Below are 21,058 nucleotides of genomic sequence, written 5' to 3' on the forward strand. Positions count from 1 at the left end.
CGCCCCTGGCTGATTTGACTGTTGTTGTTTGCTGTCTGTGTGAATTGCAGGTTGCAGGGTGCTAAGTAACACAGGGAAACAGTGGCACACTGGCACATTAATTGAGCCCTTAGCGGCTTTTCCCGCTCCCTAAAACAGATGCATTTCACTGTCTTATCAATCCAAGACACATATTTCCATATTTTTCCAATATACTGCCTGTGTTTGTCACAACAAATGGCTCCCTGTTGTAGTTGATGTGAATATACGTGACAAGCAGACACAAGGCCTAATGGTTTTTATATATTAGACACAGCACGGTACACAGACAGAAAGCCATTGCCCCCTCCCTCACCTCTCCTGGAGACACACAACTACCGTTGAGTTAGGGCCGTGGGTCTCGTCTCGCTGCGTGAGTTTGGTCTAAACGGCGCTAGACCGGAAGGGTCCCGCTCACTGGAGCACCATCAGCTCATCTTACCCTCCTCTGAAAGCATCTGAATTATTCAGCACCCTGCGGGCCTGGTCTCAGAGTCAGTTCCTCCTGCAGCGGGAGCTCCACCAGTGAACAGCGAGAGGAAACATCTCTCTGTGCGTGCCGGGTCAGAGTATCCAGCGGACGAGCACCACGGACACTCCTGTCAGCTCTCATCCCCAAAACCCACGGCACAATTAACGCCATGACACGCTGTCACTTGGAGTATCCGACGGTGGAGGAAAGAGGCTCTTCTGGAAAGCGTAGAGTTGAACGGGTCCGTCGGTGGCCTGAGTGACATTAAAAATGACATGGCCTCAAGGGAGAAGACTACTAGGAGAAACAACTGTGGCTAAATATCTATATTTCTACTCTTTTATTTGCAGATCAAGTCACACTTTCAGCCCGATATGTGCCTGTAACTTCGTCTCTATTCCTCAGTACTAATTAGCCGCTGTTATAGACATTGTAATCATTGTGGGGGGTGGACTGTGGAGACATGAATCGGTCATCATGTTTAGTTATGTGACCCAGGAGCTGGCTGCGGTGCTGGGCTCAGTGATGAAAAGAGCCTCAGATGTAAAGTGAATGTAGATATAAATCAGCCTGGTGGTGGAGGGGCCTGTAATGACAGGGCCCTGGTCAACAGTAGTGCACTGTATAAGGAAAAGGGTGCTATTTGGGATGGAGCCTAGAACTCTGCTCTTGCTCGTTTCATCCGGACGTGAAAATACTGCCCCTTGTCACCAAGAAGTTAAGTGGGAAGCACTTTCATTTGCATGACTGATCAAAAGTCCTTTTCTCTCTCTAGTCCCTCTGATGCAGACATTTGGTGAGCAATCTGTTTGGAACATCAAATCGCAATTGAATTACAGTATAGAATCGCAATACATATCGTATCGGCACCAAGGTATCATGATAGTATTGTATTGTGAAGTCCCTGGCAATTCCCAGCCCTACACTACACAATACACATCCTGTCCCCGGACTCCGCACTGAGGACCACATCATTGGTCTGGGGGGGTAGGAGGTACCCCCCCCCCATCAAGGTGGTGTATACGGAGTCTGTGTCTGGTTTTGTGAGCCCCCTATATGTGTACACGCCACGGTGGTGTGGGTGTGTGTGTGTGTGTGTGTGTGCGTGCGTGCGTGTGTGTGTGCGTGTGTGCGTTTTGGATGATTTTGTTTGTGCACTCTCCTCTCAAATGATGTTCTCAAGGACAGGCGGTGTGAAGGGAGTGTCCTTGAGCTATACAGATGAATTCACTCCTTTATTGAATAGGGCATGTAACTGTGAATGGGGTGTATAGGCTACGGGACGGGAGAGAAAGCACCAGTGTCAGTCCATTATTGGAGAACTCTGCTGTGTGTTGTGTTCCTGCCATGTAACTTGTCTTGTAGCGTGTCGTTTTCCCTCCCACCCCCCCCACATCCCTTTCTCTCTCCCCTGGCAGGCAGGATGAGGGTACCACTGTACTGTAGCTCTGTGGTTAAGGTGTTGAGTGCTGACTGCTGTCACAGAAGGAGGGGGAAAAGCTGTGGGAAGAAACAAAGCCATCTCAGGCCATTGATTCCCATCGGCCAGAGAGAGAGGGAGGGATGAGGATAGAGAAATGGCGAGAAAGAGGGAGAGAAGAGCTGGGCGAGAGAAGGAGAGAAAACAAGTGTATTCACACAGAGAGAACAGGGGGGGTGTAGTGCGCCACACACACACTCACCGTCTCGCCCCACAGATGGCACTCTTTTAATGTTGCACCTACAGGGTGGTGTCTGTGTTTTGCTTGATGGGCTGTGGTTGAATCAGCGGTGGGTGTTTGACTGTCTTCCTCCCCTGATGCTGCCTGTTCAGGGCTGATCAGTGATCAGGGACTGTGAACCACAGTGATCTCACAGTGGTATATCTGTCAATGTCAGCTCAATGTTTCTCCCCTCCCAGCCCATGGCAGTGGCCAGGCAGCCACACTGTACCTAGATCAGATCAGTAATCAGAGCACTTTCCAGCAGAACCTCCATCTGCGCTGCTCTCCTCCTCTCCTCATGCACCCAGCCAGTGTCCTAGCAGTCAGGCAACTCACAGGCGGGCAGGCAGGCAGGTAGCTCGCAGGCAGGCAGTTCACAGGGAAGGCAGCTCACAGGGAAGGCAGGTCACAGGGAAGGCAGCTCACAGGGAAGGTAGGTCACAGGGAAGGTAGCTCACAGGCAGACTGGAAGGCTGTTGAATATGTATTACTTAATCAGGGTGATTGACGGAGTGGCATTTCCATCTGATGGGAGATGGAAAAATGTCTCTCTCTGTCTCTTTCCTCTCTCTCTTCCTGGGCTGTAGCTGTTCCCACACTGTCATTAGCTTTCTAGCTAAGTGACATTAAGTCTGTGCTCTGCGATCTCCCTAAGCCGCTGCAGCCTCCATCTCAGAGCTGTAATTGTTTCTGTTTTTCCCGGGTTGTCTGAATGAACTTGTCATCCCTCCAGCCTCTCTTCCTCTTCCCCCTGCTCCCCCCCCCCCCCCCCCCCCCTCCTCCTGCTCCTCCTCTCTGCAGCCAGGCGCTATAAAGGTCCAGAAACGTAGGCTATTTGTCGCAGGGTTGTGTTCGCCGCCCCCTAAGCCCCCCGCTCAGTTTTATTTCAGCAGTGGGAATTGGCAGCACAAAGTGCAGCATGAAAAACAGAGGGCAGAAAGTCATTTTTTTTTGTTCAATTGCAGCTCTCAAACCCTGACATCAGTATTCCACTCAGACCTGGAGTCTGACAAAAAGTGAAAAAGAGCAAAAGCGAGGGACGGAGAGGGGGGCGAGGGACGGGCAGAGAGAGACAGGCGAACATTGAAGTCTTTTGATTGCAAATTGTAAATGCGCCTCTCCCTCCATCCCCCTCTCTCTCTTTCTCTCACCATCTTGTTTCAAAGCAGAAGGGACTCAAGCTGTAGGTGAAATAAATCACTGGCAGCCTGGGCGAGGAAGGAGAAAGGGAGGGAAGGAGGGGTGGGTATACAGGATGGAAAGAAAGAGGCGCTTTAGTTCTGACTTGTGCTTTTGTGTTGGCCTTCACCGTGAGATGAGCCTGCTCTGTTTGTGCTTGTTTTCACAGAGCCCGGCCGCTTCTCCAAACATAAAGAGACTCCCACATCCCCAGAGAAGACAACCTTCCATTGACAGGTGAGTGACGGGGGTAGCGTCCTGACGAGGAACAGACAATGAGGGACGGGGGTGTTGCTGCTGTGAGGGGGGGGGGGGTTGGTCTTGATGAGAGGAGGGGGTGTCTCTGCCTCTCTGTCTCTGTCTGTCTTAACACCCCTGCTAGCTAGGCTGAATCCCTCTGACAGTGTCAGTGGTGGCTGCAGAGAGCCCTCGCACAACACAGAATAGAGTAATTTGTCAGGGGGATGGACGGACGACGGCAGTGCTCCGAGTCAGCATTGGGGGTGGGGTTGGCTTTGGGGCGAGCCTGTCAGAAGGGACAGAGAGAGAGAGAAAAGGGGGAAGAGCGATGGAGGAGTAAAGAATGAAAAGGGTGAAAATGGGACGTGGGGTTGATGGTCGGTGTGGGATCTAGGGTGTTGTGGGTGTGCCCTCCGCCCCCTCCCATGACGACATCCCTGCGTGGCACAGCTGGACCCGCTGAGGGGTAAGAACAGCAGTCTCACATTTCTGATTAATGATGGAGTATGGTCTCAGACAATGTGCACGATTTGGAAAAAATATCTATACTGAACAAAAATATAAACGCAACATGTGAAGTGTTGGTCCCATGTTTCATGAGCTGAAATAAAAGATCCCAGAAACGTTCCATATGCACAAAAAGCTTATTTCTCTAAAATGTTGTGCACAGATTTGTTCACATCCCTGTTAGTGAGCATCTCTCATTTGCCATGAAAATCCATCTACCTGACAGGTGTGGCATATCAAGAAGCTGATTCAACGGTATGATCATTACACAGGTGCACCTTGTGCTGGGGACAATAAAAGGCCACTCTAAAATGTGCAGTTTTGTCACACAACACAATGCTGAAGATGACTCAAGTTTTGAGGGTGCGCGCAAAACTGACGGGCCGCCCCCCAGGTGGTAAGGGTAGGCAACAACACATTTGCCACGCTGATTCTAAACACAGGGGCCCCTCAGGGATGCATGCTTAATCCCCTGTGTTGCATAGGGTGTTTTTCATGTGGCCAAAGTGCTTAGTGCCAATCTGGTCTATGAGACAGATCTTCTGATTAAAACCGCATGCCTTGTCAAAAGGACATTGGCTTGATCTACAAAAATGGCCAGTGTCTATAAAGGTTCACATCAAACCGTAAATGAAAAATGCTGCCCACATGCCAAACTTTCCAGCTGCGGTCTTGAATATTCAGTACCGTCCGTAAGAGGGAAGCTAACGTGTGTGTGTGTGTGTTTGTGTGTTTGTGTGTATGTTTTTCCCGGTACTGGTACTCCCTGTATATAGCCATGGTATTTTAACTTGTTATTGTTATTCACTGTGTATTTATTTATCTTTAACTCTGCATTGTTGGACCCATAAGTCAGCATTTCACTGTTAGTCTACACCTGTTGTTTACGATGCGTGTGACACATAAAACTTGATTTGATTTCATGGGAGACACAGAAAGAGAGAGAAAGAGATATATAAACAGGAAAGAAAAAGTGATGGCCAGATTATTAAAGTCACACAATCCCTCCCATTGTTTTGTCTTCTGTTGCGTTACCTAGTGTTGGCCAATAAGAGAGCTGGAAAGTTTCTCCACAAATCAGGCTCACTCAGCAGGTTACACAAATGGAACGTCTCATCCCATCCAAGATCTGATACATCATTAGCTTTTCCCCTCTGTTTGTTTTTGCTTTCTGTCGACTAGAGAAACAATTTCCACATAGCTTGTCCCATAGGGACGTTCGGTATGTAGGCAGTTGCTCTCCAGGCAGGTCACACCCGTTCTGTGAGAGCTACGCTCACTAACCTGCTCAGGCAGATGCAATTGTTTTCTTAGGCTCGGGAATTACAGTATCAGTGCTCTGCATCATATTGCAGCATTCCACTGGTAACATGATAAATCTTTTCAATTCCATATTGTAGGGGTTTGTTAGCTCAGCAATAGTGCAGCACTTTTGTGTCGGAGCTGCAGAAACCCATAATTATTCATTTTGACACTTACCGTGGATGTCAAATTGACATAAAACAACTATGGAATATTTTATCGTTCCCTCAGTACCAGTGGCGGCCGTTGCCATTTAAGATGAGGGAGGATGATTCTTTTTTTTATCAGCATGGCCTTATATCTATTACAGCATGCCGGATAGTGGAGCAGGATGAGAGCTTCAAGTTCCGGGGGGTCCACATCACCAACAAGCTATCATGGTCCAAACACTCCAAGACAGTCGTGAAGAGGCATGACAATGTCTATTCACCCGTCAGAAGACTGAAAAGATTTGGCAGGGATGGGTCCTCAGATCCTCAAAAAGATCTACAGCTGCACCATCGTTGCATCACTTCCTGGTATGGCAACTGCTCAGCCTCCGATGGCAAGGCGCTACAGAAGGTAGTGCGTACGACTCAGTACATCACCGGGGCCAAGCTTCCTTCCATCTAGGACCTCTATACCAGGCAGTGTCAGAGGAAGGCCCTAAAAATTGGCAAAGACTCCAGCCACCCTAGTCATAAACTGTTCTCTCTGCAACTTCACTGCAAGTGGTACCGGAGCTCCAAGTCTGAGACCAAAAGGCTTCTTAACAGCTTCTACACCTAAGCCATAAGACTGCAGAACAGCTAATCAAATGGCTACCCAGACTATTTACATTGACCTCGATATTGTTAATTTATTATATTTTATTGTTACTTACTTGTTACTTACTTTATTTAGTAAATATTTTCTTAACTCTTACATTTCTTAACTGCATTGTTAGTTAAGGGCTTGTAAATAAGCATTTCCCGTTAAGGTTGTATTTGGCGCATGTGACAAATAAAATGTATTTGACTGTCATTCATATTCCATTCACCCAGCTCAACGTAACGTCAATAGGTTACTTGAGTTTTCCCTGTACCCATCATGAGGTTGCTACAACCAAGCCTGTGAACAAAAGTTTACGACGTAGGTGCAGAGGTAGAGAGAATTGAGTAATCAAGGTGACAGATAGTGACAGATTCTATACCGCCTTGCACTCTGTTGCCTGCATCTAACTGATCTAGGATGTCATCATTAGTCCAACAGCTGCACGTAATTCCTTCTCCCAACTATCTACGAGCTCTCCTCCTGTCACCTGTTCTCTTCGCCTGTGGACTCACATCAGCTCTCTGTGACCAGGCGAAAAAACCTTTCCGAGCCAAACCTTCATATAATAACGTCATAGTCAACTAGAACTACTAAAACTAACACGTTAGTAAACCTGCTACAATCATGCAGTACAGTGTACAGTCAGAAAGCAGGTTAGCAGTTACACCGGCGGGCCCCAGTGGCAATAAATGAATTTACAACTTTCAAATTAGTGGATTCAGCTATTTCAGCCACACTCGTTGCTGACAGGTGTGTAGAATTGCCATAGCCATGCAATCTCCATAGACTAACATTGGCAGTAGAATGGCTTGACTGAAGAGATTAGTGACTTTCAACATGACACCGTCATAGGATGCCACCGCCCTGCTAGAGCTACCCTTGTCAACTGTAAGTGCTGTTATTGTGAAGCGTAAACGTCTAGGACTAACAACGGTTCACCCGCGAGTTGGTAGGCCACACAAACAGAACGGGACCGTTGAGTGCTGAAGGGCATAGTGCGTAAAAATCATCTGTCATCAGTTGCAACACACACTACCGAGTTCCAAACTGCTGCTGGAAGCAACGTCAACGCAATAGCGGTTCTTTGGGAGCTTTATGAAATGGGTTTCCATGGCCGAGCAGCCGCATGCAAGCCTAAGATCACCATGCACAATGCTACAGGTTGGCTGGAGTGGTGTAAAGCTTGCCGCCATTGGACAGTAGAAACGCATTCTCTGGAGTGATGAATCACGCTTCAACGACTGGCAGTCCGACGTACGAACCTAGGTTTGGCGGATGCCAGGAGAACGCTACCTGCCCCAATGCATAGTGCCGACTGTAGAGTTGGGGTCTGCCAGGGTTGTCTTTATGTGGTAACTAGTGGATGGGGTCTGATAGGGTTCTCTTTATGTGGTAAGTAGAGGATGGGGTCTGCCAGGGTTGTCTTTATGTGGTAACTAGTGGATGGGGTCTGACAGGGTTATCTTTATGTGGTAACTAGTGGATGGGGTCTGATAGGGTTCTCTTTATGTGGTAAGTAGAGGATGGGGTCTGACAGGGTTGTCTTTATGTGGTAACAAGTGGATGGGGTCAGATAGGGTTCTCTTTATGTGGTAAGTACAGGATGGGGTCTGACAGGGTTGTCTTTATGTGGTAACTAGTGGATGGGGTCTGATAGGGTTCTCTTTATGTGGTAAGTAGAGGATGGGGTCTGACAGGGTTGTCTTTATGTGGTAACAAGTGGATGGGGTCAGATAGGGTTCTCTTTATGTGGTAAGTGCAGGATGGCGTCTGACAGGGTTGTCTTTATGTGGTAACTAGTGGATGGGGTCAGATAGGGTTCTCTTTATGTGGTAACTAGTGGATGGGGTCTGACAGGGTTGTCTTTATGTGGTAACTAGTGGATGGGGTCTGACAGGGTTGTCTTTATGTGGTAACTAGTTGATGGGGTCTGATAGGGTTATCTTTATGTCGTAACTAAGGGTGGGGTCTGACAGAGTTGTCTTTATGTGGTGTCTAGAGGATGGGGTCTGACAGAGTTGTCTTTATGTGGTAGACAATGGGGTCTGATGTGGTCGTCTTATGTTGTAACTAAGGATGGGGTCTGACAGAGTTGTCTTTATATGGTAGACAATGGGGTCTGATAGGGTTGTCTTTATGTGGTAGAAGATGGGGTCTGACAGGGTTGTCTTTATGTGGTAGAAGATGGGGTCTGATAGGGTCATCTTATGTTGTAACTTGAGGATGGGGTCTGACAGGGTTTTCTTTATGTGGTAGAAGATGGGGTATGACAGGGTTGTTTTCATGTCTTTGAAGATGGGGTCTGATAGGGTCATCTTATGTTATAACTAGAGGATGGGGTCTGACAGGGTTGTCTTCATGTGGTAGAAGATGGGGTCTGACAGGGTCATCTTATGTTGTAACTAGAGGATGGGGTCTGACAAGGTTGTCTTTATGTGATAGAAGATGGGGTCTGATAAGGTTGTCTTTATGTGGTAGAAGATGGGTTCGGATAAGATTGTCTTTATGTGGTAGAAGATGGGGTCTGATAAGGTTGTCTTTATGTGGTAGAAGATGGGGTCTGATAAGGTTGTCTTTATGTGGTAGAAGATGGGGTCTGATAAGGTTGTCTTTATGTGGTAGAAGATGGGGTCTGATAAGGTTGTCTTTATGTGGTAGAAGATGGGGTCTGACAAGGTTGTCTTTATGTGGTAGAAGATGGGGTCTGACAAGGTTGTCTTTATGTGGTAGAAGATGGGGTCTGATAAGGTTGTCTTTATGTGGTAGAAGATGGGGTCTGATAAGGTTGTCTTTATGTGGTAGAAGAAGGGGTCTGACAAGGTTGTCTATATGTGGTAGAAGATGGGGTCTGATAAGGTTGTCTTTATGTGGTAGAAGATGGGGTCTGATAAGGTTGTCTTTATGTGGTAGAAGATGGGGTCTGATAAGGTTGTCTTTATGTGGTAGAAGATGGGGTCTGATAAGGTTGTCTTTATGTGGTAGAAGAAGGGGTCGGATAAGATTGTCTTTATGTGGTAGAAGATGGGGTCTGATAAGGTTGTCTTTATGTGGTAGAAGAAGGGGTCGGATAAGATTGTCTTTATGTGGTAGAAGATGGGGTCTGATAAGGTTGTCTTTATGTGGTAGAAGAAGGGGTCGGATAAGATTGTCTTTATGTGGTAGAAGATGGGGTCTGAACGGGTTATTTTTTTTCTCATTGAGGCTCCTTTCAGAAATAATGTAATGTTCTCTCAGAGTCTCACATTTCCCTGTTCACTGCTCACTAGTCCAACATTCATTTATTTGGTTGGTAAATGTAGAGGAAATGAATAAATAAATGAAACTTCCTCCCTGGGGCATGTCTTCTAAGTTTGTCCCTATAACAATAACTGAGATGTGTCGTGTGTGTGTTTCAGTCTGTGTCCATACAGTTATGTTTTGACATGTATTGATCCAGGGCTCGTTTTTAGTGGACCTTGATCATATTATTACAGTTTGAGAATATAAATGGCAATGGATCTTCAACAATAGCCCATGAACTACTGACCTGTGGGTTTGTGTATTTATGATGCGTTCTCTCTCTGTCCACCCAGCATATGGCAGACAAACTAGGACAACCCATGTTCCCCTGTCCTCTGGACTGCTGCCTCAGCCTGAATAGGGGGTGCAGTGATGCAGTACAGGGGAGAGGGGGGAGAGGGTTGATTACATGGGGCTGGTGCAACTACCAGGGGAGGAGAAAGATTTTGAGTGTCCCTGTCCTGCTATGCTGTGTGTATTTCAATGAGCCGGCGGGGGAGGGCTGACCCCTCCTGCCATGATGTTTGTGTTACTATAGGGACCTGTACAGATTTATTAGCCGTGGCTTCATTTGTCATGGTAGTGGCTCAGCGCTGGGGCTGCCGTGGAGACAGGACCTCATCCATCACCCCGGAGACCATCCCCACGGCAACGCTGCTGACACCTCACACACCAGCAACACGGACACACATTCCCTCATACAATCATGCTGCTCAGACATTTACGCACGCACGTACACCTGCATGTGCGTAGGCATGTGCGACACACACACACACACACACACATCGTAGTCTTCCATTATTCTCTTAACCCTCCTGTCATATTGTCACTGAGTCCGTTGTCCACAGTGACATGGAAGGATCCCCACTGCTGTTAACATGCACAACACACTTGTATTCCCACACAAATAGAGCTACAGAAACACATAAAGATATGTCTGCAATAACCCCAGGTACAGGTGGCTGATACCACTCCTACACAGGACATCTATTTCCCCACAAATATATACCGTAGCTACAGAAACACACCTACAGATATAACCCTCTGCATGCCTGGAATGTGTCTGTGTGGAGGCAACAGGTATGGATGGCTGCTACCTGCTACCTACCACTCCCACATGGGTCAGGAATGGTGGGCATCCTTTAACTGCACCGTCTGAAGCTCCTCTCATCTCCTCTCAAAGTATATTTACAGGAGTATGCGTGGGACACACCATGCCTGTAGCTAACACACTTGACTGGGTGTAAGGTACTTTGTTGCTTACATTGTACTACAGTATTTTTTTCACCACATTTGTGTGGACACCTTTTAAAGTGTCTTGTTTATTAGTTTTGTGTTTATGTATACGTTTCCAGTCAGAATCGTCCTTTGTTGAATCCTCAGTGGAGCGATTCGTAGTTGGTCCAGTGTAGTGTGTTGTGCTCTGTCTGAGTCTCTGAGAGAAGGTGGTTTCTCTGCAGCTCTGAAGGGTAGCAGCTGGTTCTGTAGGTGCAGCACAGCACAATGCCCCCGGCAGACGCAGACACACCTCTCACTGCCATAAACCCCCTCTTCCCCCTTCTACCCTCCAACCCCCCCAGGCCACGGAGCACAGCCGGTCCAGAGAGATGGGGCTGGGGCTTGGCAAAGAGAGGGAGAGTTCTGCTATCCTGCCTTAAAAACTTATTCGGGATCAGTGTCCCTTCCTCAAGATGTTTGAGCTAATGTAGGCTAATGCGATTAGCATAAGGTTGTAAGTAACAAGAACATTTCCCAGGACAAAGACATGATATTGGCAGAACGCTTAAATTCTTGTTAATCTAACTGCACTGTCCAATTTATAGTAGCTATTACAGTGAAATAATACCATGCTATTGTTTGAGTAGAGTGCATCATTTTGATCATGAAAAGTTATTAATAAGCATATTAGGCACATTTTGGCAGTCTTGATACAACATTTTAACAGAAATGCAATAGTTCATTGGATCAGTCTAAAACTTAGCACGTGCACTGCTGCTATCCAGTGGACAAAATCGAAATTGCACCTGGGCTGGAATAATACATTATGGCCTTTCTCTTGCATTTCAAAGATGATGGTACAAAAAAAAACAAAAGAATGGTTGTTTTTTTCTTTGTATTATCTTTTACCACATCTATTCTGTTATAGGCTCCTACATTCCTTTCACATTTCCACAAAGTTCAAAATGTTTCCTTTCAAACGGTACCAAGAATATGCATATCCCTGTTTCAGGGCCAGAGCTACAGGCAGTTAGATTTGGGTATGTCATTTTAGGCGAAAATTGAAAAAAAGGGGCGTATACTTAAGAGTTACTTAAAGCACTTAAAGGGGAAATATAGGCTAGAGAGAAACAAGAAGAGCGTATGGAGCTGCTGAACCACCTGATGATGAGGTAGACTACCTGTACTGTGGTACAGTTCATTCTGTGAAGCTGCTGGATAGTGGTTGAATCTCTCTAGTGCTTCCTCAACTGAACTGGAAGCTATAGAATGGAGCGTGAGTGAGAGATGTTGCACGACAGACTCGACTGTAGCCAACTACCCCCTCCGTTCCCCCTACCCAACTCATCACCCTTACGCCTCCCATCCCCACCTCCTCTGTGAGCTTCATAACGCACCCATCTGAATGGAGACAATGGGTGCATGCTAATGTGAGTGTGTTGACAGGTTGTTTAGGTTACAGTTAACCGTTACTGAGATAGGACAGGAGGAGGGAAATGGAATTGCGAGAGAGATGGAGATGGAGTGAGAGAGACACAGATGGATCAAGACACTACAGTGAGAGTGGATAACGTATGCAATAGAAGGTAGTTAATTTAAGTGTATCTTAATGAGGCTGTCCATTAGCTCCAGTTATTAGGATAGCAGATAGCATTGAGACACATGATAGTGTAGTGCACTGTGCATCTGACCTGGGACAAGAGGATAGGGGGTTGGGGAGGGGTGGTAGAGTGAAATACAGTGTTTTTTGGCTGTCCGCTACTCTGTAAAATTTCGAGTAGAGTTATGGGGGTATTGGAAGACAGTTGTGGGCTGAGAAAAGACTCTAATCTAAGGATTTATTAGCAAAACCTTTTACACTTTGTTTACTCAAATACATGCCCCAAAACACCATTTTCCAAATGTGTATGCTGACATAAATAATATAGTCAAGTGCTGGCCATGAACAAACACCATCAGTGATTACTGGCATTGGTTCCTCAAGCCTGCATCAATATACTAAGTCTGTGACTTTTAGCCTGCTAAGTTTCTCAACCTTTCCTGTTCTCTACTCACGTCTCCCTATCTCCTCAACCCCTGTCAATCACAAACATCCTATTAAAGCCAAAATTGCTCTGCTTTTTAGTGATAAAAAATGAACTGAGGTTTGTTCAGTCAGTGGAACCCTTCACTTTGGGAAGGCACATAAGAATAGGCCTGGAGAATAAGACTCTCCTGATCTAGTCTTTTTAATCTGTCCCCCAAAAATGTGGCTGTCGCCTCTGAAAAAGACGCTGATAATTGGCAGATAGATATTGGAGTTGCTCGCTCACTTACAATCCAATTACACTCCACAGTTTCCCATTTGTCCCAAGAGTCTGCGACGTTTCCGCAGCCGGCGCCTCGCCTCCGGAGCGGAGTGGTGATGCATTATTCCCAGATGGAGAGTGCTGTGAGGTGTCGCCATAGCTGTAGCTCGTCATGTGCGAGACAGCGGGCTGAAACATTAAAGACCTCTCTTCCTCTCCTTGCTTTTTCGTGTTGCTGCTTCCATACAGTTAATTAAAGGGCTGCCACCACAGCTCTAACAGACCGACTCAGTAGAATAATAGTCTGTTTCCTCCCTCTCTCTGTTGTCATCTGGTTATTATGCTCCAATGGCAGGATATTCTCTTGACTTGCCGTATACGTGGTAGTGAGGAAAGCATGGTGGTGTCCATACTAATTTACACCTGCAGAATGTATCACAGTGTTTCCAGACATCATGATGTGCTGCTGGTCTGATGGATTCCATTTCCCTGAACCTGTTGAACTGCACAGATCCATTTGGCGTCGCCCCACATTACAGACTAGCCCAAACTTTCCATTGAGAGATAGTGACCATGAGTAATATATTCACTATCTGCCTAGGAGGGTGTTTCAGTAAAACACACAATAAAAATCCCGTACCACAATATAAAATGACCAATGTTTATGTTTTTACATGGAGATGTATATAGAGCCACTTAAAGCACAAGAAAGAGTGTCACCTCAATCCCTGTGATCTCACGTGGCTCAATTACAGAGCTGCATGTACACACTTACATTCGCACATACACACACACTGCCTGCTGTTGGAACATGCAGTGTTAGTAAACTTGTGGTCTCATTTTGATCCTTCCATTGTGTTATTGTGGTCTAACTGAGTCATGTATTATATATTTAACAGGTATGCTCTCTCTACCCCCTCTCTCTCAGTAGAGGTGTGTGTGCCTTCTGAGAAGTGAAAGTTCCCTCTCCCTTTTCACCAACTGAATGGGCCAGAGAAGAGATGTGAGATACTAGCTCTGTGGCTGAGGGGTGTGATGGAGGTGTGGGGGCATCTGTAGCCTGCTGCCTCAGGGGAGGAGAGAGAGAAAGAAGGGAGGTTTCAGTGGGGCGACAGAAGGACATGAGAGGAAGGTAGAAATGAGGAGAGGAGTGGAAAGACAGGTGAGGAGAAAGAGCAAGCGGGCAAGGAGATGAGACGTGAGAGTAGCTCTGTATATCGCTGACACTAGCACAGAACCCTTACAAGGAAATGCAGTAGAGTAGACTCTGCAAAACTGCAATAAAACTGTGTGATCTGTAACGGTGAAGACAAGAGGACAGCCCATTATCTGACTAATGATGTTTGTCATTGAGCCATCTGTCTGTTCAGACGTGTGTTTAACTACCATGCATGGTAAAACCGAGTTTGTTTTAGTAATTAAACAGCAAAGATTATTCCCAGTCAGTGTTCCTCCTCCTCTCCTCTCTCTGGAGTCTCAATAGAATGGGCCCTGCAGGAAGAGCTGACTGATTAAATGCTGTGTGTGTTGTCTTTCCCCCAGCCAGCCCCTTGCTCTAGTCTGTCCCTGAAAGACGGACGGACGGACGGACGGACAGACAGACAGACAGACAGACAGACAGACAGACAGACAGACAGACAAACAGACAGACATGCCTTTGAGTCCCACGGGCACACTCACTAAAACCCAGGACTCTCCTACAGTACTGTACCAGCAGAACATAATAAACCTGCCCTTGTTTCTCTCTATCTCTCTTCCCTCTCTTTTTTTCCTTTCCCCTGCTTTTTCTTTTTCCATGTCTCTGCTCCGTCCTCTGTCTTCCACTGACCTGTGGCTATTTTTACCTTGGATCTGAAGCCTGGTTTTGATTGAGGAGAGCAGTGTATGACTCTAAATCCAGAATCCATTGTGGCTGATTACACTCAGGGGCACTCAGCTGGGTCTGTCCACCCCACCGTACCCCTCACTGCCCTGGGGCTATGGCCGTGCCATACTCCCATGTCTCAGCCTGGCAGGAAACTGGTCCTCCTGGTCCTTCTCTCCTCCCACAGCCACATAGCTGCACATCCTCCTATTAAAAAACATCCCAATGCCCCATCCTTGGCAGATATAATCTGCAGCTACTCACCTTCAGGAAGGACACTGCAGAAGTATTTGTATTTAAGTATTTATAACCATTTAATTGTAATAGGGGATATACACTATATACACAAAAGTATGTGGACGCCACTTCAAATTTGTGGATTCGGCAATTTTCAGCCCCACCCACTACAGGTGTATAACATCGAGCACACAGCCATGCAATCTCCATAGACAAAACATTGGCAGTAGATTGGCCTTACTGAAGAGCTCAGTGACTTTCAATGTGGCACCGTCATAGAATGCCACCTTTCCAACAAATCAGTTTGTAAAATTTCTGCCCTGCTAGCGCTGCCCCGGTCAACTATAGGTGCTGTTATTGTGAAGTGGAAATGTCTAGGAGCAATAACGGTTCAGCTGCAAAGTGGTAGGCAACACAAGCTCACGGAACGGTACCACCGAGTACTGAAGCGCGTAGTGAGTAGAAATAGTCTGTCCTTGGTTGCAACACTCACTACCGAGTTCCAAACGGCCTCTGGAAGCAACATCAGCACAATAACTGTTCTTTGGGAGCTTCATCAATGGGTTTCCATGGCAGAGCAGCCACACACAAGCCTAAGATCACCATGCGCAATGCAAAGCGTCGGCTGGAATGATATAAAGCTCACCGCCATTGGACTCTGGAGCAGTGGAAACGTGTTCTCTGGAGTGATGAATGACGCTTCACCATCTCGCAGCCCGATGGACGAATCTGGGTTTGGCGGATGTCAGGAAAACGCTACCTGAATGCACAGTGCCAACAGTAACGTTTGTTGGAGGATGAACAATGGTCTGGGGCTGTTTTTCATGGTTCGGGCTAGGCCCCTTACTCATCGCTACAGCACACAATGACATTCTAGATGATTCTGTCTGTCTCTCTGTCTCTGTTTGTCTTTCTTTTTCTCTCTCTGTCTCTCTCTCTCTCACTCTCTCTCTCTCTCTCTCTCTCTCTCTCTCTCTCTCTCTCTCTCTCTCTCTCTCTCTCTCTCTCTCTCTCTCTCTCTCTCTCTCTCTCTGTATATATATTAAATGTGGAACCTGTCTGATATGTTTTAAAGTGGGTGTGAAGCAGATGAAAATGCTGTTTTTCATTACCTGCTCTTCTCTTCTCTCACTGCCTTCCGTCCATCGCAGGGTAATAAATAACACATTCCCCTCTAATACCCATGCAAAGTCGCTTTCTTTCTTTATCACTAGATATTTCACAATAGGCCCGTCGTCTTCTCCAGCTATTATACTGTCGCTATCAGCCCAAATCAAAAGCTTGTTTTGTGGCTGAGTGGAGTAATAGATATATATTGCTGTTGGCTTCTAGGACCATGCCTAACAGTCAGCAGAAACAATCATCTTGGCTGTGTTGTATAGGGCCGGTATTATTTAAAAGCGATGGCCTTGCTTCCAGAGAGCACAAACATTAGTCGTAGACATATCAGAGCGAGAGGCGTATCACTCAGGGACTCAGGTTATCAAATTGTTTTTCTCCTATCATTTCATCCCTTTTGTTTTTCTCCTCCTGAGCATTTTTCTCCCGTGGTCCAAAGCTCTCTGCTCCCAGAGCTCTCCTGAAGTGTCCGAGCTCTTCGTCACCATGACAGCTAAGCTGAGACACACTCATTCAGTGTGTGCGTGTGTGTGTGCGTGCTCGCGCGGATCAATCCCTAATAAGTAGCTTCACATGTTGGTCACCTCGCACTGTTTTATATGCCCACGAGTGGCTTTTTGTCAAGCTTGTGTACAATGTGTATTCGTACAGCGGTGTGTTGCCTGTGACTTTATTCAGTTATTTTGCTTACACAGCAGAGAATTTGTGCTGGAAATCTGCTGTAAAGCTGACATTTTGACTGGCATTTCATCTCTGTCCACCTGAGATATTCCATCAGCAGTGGATGGAGAAGGGGTGCGTGTGCGCGTGCGTGTGTGTGTTCGTTTGCTTGATAATAAATGTGGTGCAAGGTCACACTATATAGCCATTCTGACAGAACCAGTGAGTGCCGCATTGTACACCTGGGGACCATCGTTTTGAGAAGCTTTCCTCTCAGGAGAATGGGACAGGAGAAAGAGGGTTAGACAGAGACGTAAAAAGACTGATAGATGGTTGAGGAGAGAAAGGGAGGTAGGAAGGAGCACTGTAGATCTCGAGGAGGCCAATCCAAAGGGTAATCCTCATTCCTAATAAAACAGTGTGACTGAGTCTGAGCATGTGTAGGAAAATGAGCTTAGTCCACAGTAATCCCCATATCAGACTTTCCAGCCTTTTACTGAACATGTGTTTTATGAAAGCCACCTTGGTTGGCTGATACTTTTTTCAGCAGAATATTGCACCATTTCCTAAAAATGCATTTGTTCTAAATGAATTGAGCTGCCTGCGAGACTCATCCAAGAACCAGATGAGGGTGAGGGAGGAGAGAGATGTAAGTCATGATGTTATGAGCTAAGTGTTCCCATGTGCCCTGTTTCTTAATGTAGTTTTGGATTTGGTCTGATGTTGTCCGTGTGCTTTTCACTGTTGAGGGAACGTTGAATCCTGGCCTTGGTTTAACTCAGCCCCCATCCTCCCCCTTGAGAGTGGAGTTGGCCCAATGCAGCCCTGGCCCTCTTATTGGATGGCTGGAACCACCGGCCAATCACCACCTGTATTACATCAACATGGCGCTGTCAAGGTGGCAGCCAAGCACGGCAGAATGCAGCTGTCGCATCGTAAAAAAAAAAACAGAAATAGCAACAGCTTTTATTTCAAACCAAAAAAGAGAATCTTGTTTTAGGAAAAAAAAGTGTTCTTATGAATCTTTGCTGTTTGATGTAGCGAGCTCTGTTTTAATCTGGTGCTTAGTTTGGTTTCAAGGTTGGCCTGGGGGGCCAGAGGGCTGGGGGGGCTGGGTGAGCCTGCATGATGGATGAGCTCATAGCTCTGTTGGGTGGGAAGGGATTGGCTGGGCCAGGAGTTAAATGGAGCGTGTAGTGGCTCAGTATCATGCTGTGTGCAAATGCTACATACCTCGGAGACGTCGCTGATCACAGACACACTGTCAGTCCATGAGACAATCGCCTTCCACCGTCCCCCAGGATGAGTAATACCAACCCTTCTGACCTCTCCCCTCTGTCCTTCTTCGCTTGCTGCAGCTCATGTGCTTTTCTCCCTTTTTTTCTTTCTCTCCCTCTTTCTCTCACTCCAACCCCCTCTCTTTCCAACATAACCATAAAGTGCCTGCCCTTGTGTTCGTGTGTACTTCAGACGCCCAGGGTCTCCATTCTACCAATGTCGTGGCCATCAGAAACAGCCCCCTTGGAGTGTCAGCAACTATCTCTGTCCCCTGATAGCACGTATAAGATAATCTGGAAAGGGTTCTGTTAGAGGGGCTTCAGGCTCTCTCCGGACCCCTGATCCTCGGCTCTGACCCTCTAATCAGGAGAGGAGGCGTGTGGACGATGGGCCGCTGACGCCACCGCTCCAGCTCACGCTGGCAGCACCTTCAGCACGGAAACTGTGTCATAGGATACAGTAAGTAGTATAAGAGAAAGATGGACAGTGTGCCGGTCTCCATCTCTTACATTTGGAGAAGTAAGAACGAGTCCTTTCCTGAGCTCCCAGGTGGTGGTCGTGTGTGTTTGTATGCCAGGGGTATAGCTGGGGGTTTTTCAGTGGGGTAGAGGGTGGAGGTACTGAAGGCCACAGGGTGTGTCATGTCCGATACAGGATGCTGTATTCAAAATGTTGTTTACTGTCTTTCTATAACGAGGACTGTCCCTATTTCAAACTCTTTTCGTGACACCTGGTTTACTCAGCATTCTACACACACTCACATACACCGACTACCCCTGCTCCAACATCTCGTAATATCAAACCCTTTCACCCCATAGAGAGGAAACTTAGGACATGTAATATAGATTTTTATTGTGACAATAAAATAGAAATGGGCTGGGGGGGTGCTGGTGAGCAGCAACATGTGAAGATGCGTTTTCTCGGGGCTCAGATCCAGGGCGAACAATTTACTATTAATACTTGACCAACACCTCCCCCACCGTGTTAACATTGTAACATTTCATTTGGAATCAAACCTAATTTAATCTGGCTTTTTTTCCTGACATGTTTGGCATTTTAATCGTAAAATGTCGAGACAACAACGGCCACGGGCCACAAAGTAGCAGGCCTCTGCTGAAGCCTCGGGCTCACCTGACACGGACTCTGATCCCCCCCCCCCCCCCGACCTAGCCATGCTAATGGGGGCTAACATTAAATCTGAACAGACTGTGCTGGCTAAGGTGGAGTCATTATCCACTGACCTATCCGCACAAATTGCTATTCTCACCACCGAGGTCAACATAAAAATCGACTCCGTTAACGAAGACTTGGCGAGACGTGACACCCGTCTGAATAGCCTGGAAGATGGATCAAATATTTACTCCAACAAAGTGGTGACACTGAAAGAGCAAGTCAACCCGACTGTCATCAGATGTCGTCAAGCTCACTTCGAAGGTTGAGGACCTCGAGAACAGACAGCGCCGATGGAACGATCGCATTTTCGGCGTGAGGGAGGGACTTGAGACCGTAGGCAGAATGCAGCCTATCCTGTCCATAGCTAAACTGCTTAAGGACCTAAGATGAGCATACACTCGGCTACGCTTGACCACCTGGTTAATTCCTTTCACGTCCCAGCTGATAAAGCATGTGGAGCCTAGAGTATGTGAATTAGGCATAGTCATAGTAATCAGAAATTAATGTTAGTACGATCACATGGCCACTGTGCTGAAAGGTCAGAGTAATAAAATATAAAGACAAGAAAAAACAGCTAAAAACAACAAAATACCCAGAAGAAAACTTTGGACCCCTATGTTGGCCTTCCCCCTGTTGGAAGGCTGCATCTACCTCTCTTAGACCAGAGCAAAAATTCTACCATGTTAAACTGAACCTCTGTGGAGCTCTATCCAGGGCGAACTTAATCAAGTGTTCACCTAGGGAATGGATTCTGGAGGGAACCACCTCAGTTATCCAAGGTATCTTATGCAATATGCATATAAGGATCGTAAAACAATATATGAAAGAGGAGGTATAGGTATATGTTCCCCCCTCCCCCGATCTACTTGGGATGACTTAAAACATAAATATCCACTACCGTTCAAAAGTTTGGGGTCGCTTAGAAATGTCCTTGATTTTGAAAGAAAATCTTCTTTTTTTTTACCATTAAAATAACATCAAATTGATTAGAAATACAGTGTAGACATTGTTAATGTTGTAAATGACTATTGCAGCTGGAAACGGCAGATTTTTAAAGGAATATCTACATAGGCGTACCCATTATCAGCAACCATCACTCCTGTGTTCCAATGGCACGTTGTGTTAGCTAATCCAGGATTATCGTTTTAAGTCCGGACATTGCTTTTCTCCAAGAGACCCATCTCCAGTCCAGCGACCATGATAAACTGAAGAGAGGATGGGTCGACCAAATACTTCACTCCAACTTTGGTGTCAAGGCCAGAGGGGCAGCTGTCCTTATCAGAAAAGACACCCCATTTGTCTCTTCCAAAAGTCATTTCAGATACTAATGGCAGATGTAATTTGGTGATGGGGAAATTGTTTAGCACACAGGTTATTCTGGCTAACCTCTATGGTCCTAATTGGGATGACGCTACATTTTTCTCCGACCTCATCGCAACACTTCCCGACCTTAACTCTCATCATTTGATATTGGGCGGAGATTTCAATTGTGTATTGCGTCCAAATCTAGACAGATCCAGACCGAAGCCAACAATATCATTTCAAAATCAGGCACAGTAATCAACTTGTTTCTAGAATATTATCATTTCTCTGATCCATGGAGGAGGAACAATCCCACTGCTAAGCAGTACTCCTTTTTTCCTCCAGTCCCCCGCTCATACTCTAGGATTGACTTTTTCCTTCTGGACAATAGAATTCTTCCTTTTGTAACTAATAGCCAATATCACAT

General features: G+C 46.4%; 1 protein-coding gene across 5 annotated transcripts in view; it reads left to right on the forward strand.

Annotated features, from left to right (window-relative positions):
• LOC139416505 (extracellular sulfatase Sulf-2-like) overlaps positions 1-21,058 on the forward strand; it is a 181,714-nt gene that overhangs the window by 36,396 nt on the left and 124,260 nt on the right. For all 5 annotated transcript variants that reach the window (XM_071165184.1, XM_071165180.1, XM_071165182.1 and 2 more), the window contains one exon: positions 3,542-3,609. The gene's annotated coding sequence lies outside the window, so the exon portion shown is untranslated. The remainder of the gene's footprint in view (positions 1-3,541; positions 3,610-21,058) is intronic.

The sequence above is a fragment of the Oncorhynchus clarkii genome, chromosome 9 (genome assembly GCF_045791955.1).
Source record: "Oncorhynchus clarkii lewisi isolate Uvic-CL-2024 chromosome 9, UVic_Ocla_1.0, whole genome shotgun sequence".
Classification (NCBI taxonomy): domain Eukaryota; kingdom Metazoa; phylum Chordata; class Actinopteri; order Salmoniformes; family Salmonidae; genus Oncorhynchus; species Oncorhynchus clarkii.